Below are 1549 nucleotides of genomic sequence, written 5' to 3' on the forward strand. Positions count from 1 at the left end.
CCGGTTGTAGGTAACACGGTGAGCCCCAGCCTACCATCCCCACGCCGAGGGCTCCGGGGTCACCGGGACACGCTTCCGTGGGAGGCATGGAAGCCACCCGGAGAAAAACCACTTCGTGTCTCCCGGCATAAAAACACTTCCCCTTCAGGGGCTGATGATGAAGGGTTTATGAGCAGGGGTAAATTCATTGCCAAGGAGGCCCTTGATCACATGAAATTTTTACGTGATTACAAAGGGGGTGGAAAAATAATAAAAAAATAATTAAAAACAAAAAAACAAAACGAAAAAACCGAAAAAGCACGGGAAGTGTGTCGTGCAAACACGAAATGCTGTGGTGTGAATGCGTCCCTGCCCTCCCGCCCCGGCGCTGGCATAGTGCTGGGGACGATGGCACAGAGCGGTGCCCAGATGTGGTTGCCCAGATGTCTGGGACGCTGCCGGCAGCACCAGGGATGGCCGGGCACTTGCAGTTCACGGGAGAACGAGCATGCATAATGTTACCAGGTACAGAAAATCACAGGTTCCCCGGGGTAACTTTTGGGTGATTTCACTCAGTGGTTAGCGAAAATTTTAACATCAGCAACACCGAGCCTCCTTTTTTTAGTCTACTTAGCCGCGGATCACTGTTCCTGTTTCTTTACAGTATGTATTTTTCAGATTTAGGTAATGGCCCTGATTTTTCAATATCGACCTCTGTTTAGACACGTTTCACTTTGGGCTGCTTCTTGTCTGCGAAATTACAGTCATTTTCACATTATTATACAGTGAGTAGGAGACAGTTTGTATTTAGCGTTGGGTGGGGGAAGGGGTATTATGGGAAGTGATCTGCTACGGTCAGCACATAATTTCAGCCCAAAGAAAATTGCTTCTGAATAGATGGTCTGTTAACTAGCCAAGGAACAGTCACTGGGAGAGATTGCAAAAATGCCTCTGCTTTATCTGCGTTACACCATCATTTTAATTTCTGAAAGCAATGGTCCGTGGAAGAGCCGTTTCTCCAACCGCAGCCGCCAATTGATGGGTAAAATATCCTCCCAAACCTCCCCCGGTCACGAAATTCAGAGGGGAGCCTCCCCTCGCGCCCCTCCCCCTCCTGGCTTTTGTCTGTGACTATACAGGGAAGGAGCCTGCCCAACTACTGCACGATTACCGAAGCAGGATTTTATTTACCTCTTTTTGTGGCAGAAATTACAGCAAGACCACTCGCAGGCCCATGGGTGCATCTGCAGCAGCCGATTCCCAGTGGCTGCAAAAAGACCACTTAACTCACATTGTCTCGTCAGTTTGGAAACGTCCCCATTCCAAACCGAGGCCAGCGCCTGCTGTGTGATTTAGTGGCTTTTTTCGCCTTAATTTCAGCCTGTTCGCCAAATTAAATTACAACTTTGTATGCGCGTACGTTTTTTTACAAGACAGACAGAAGGCCAATAAATTAGTGATGTTTGTCTAAAATAGGAAATCCGGTTTTAATTGATGCAGCTGCAGAGCGCTAATAATCCCAAAGAGATCCCCATCCCCCCTCCCCGCCCCTTCCCTTTTTTTTTTCTTT

This window comes from Charadrius vociferus, unplaced genomic scaffold (genome assembly GCF_000708025.1).
Source record: "Charadrius vociferus isolate BGI_N301 unplaced genomic scaffold, ASM70802v2 scaffold158, whole genome shotgun sequence".
Taxonomy (NCBI): Eukaryota; Metazoa; Chordata; class Aves; order Charadriiformes; family Charadriidae; genus Charadrius; species Charadrius vociferus.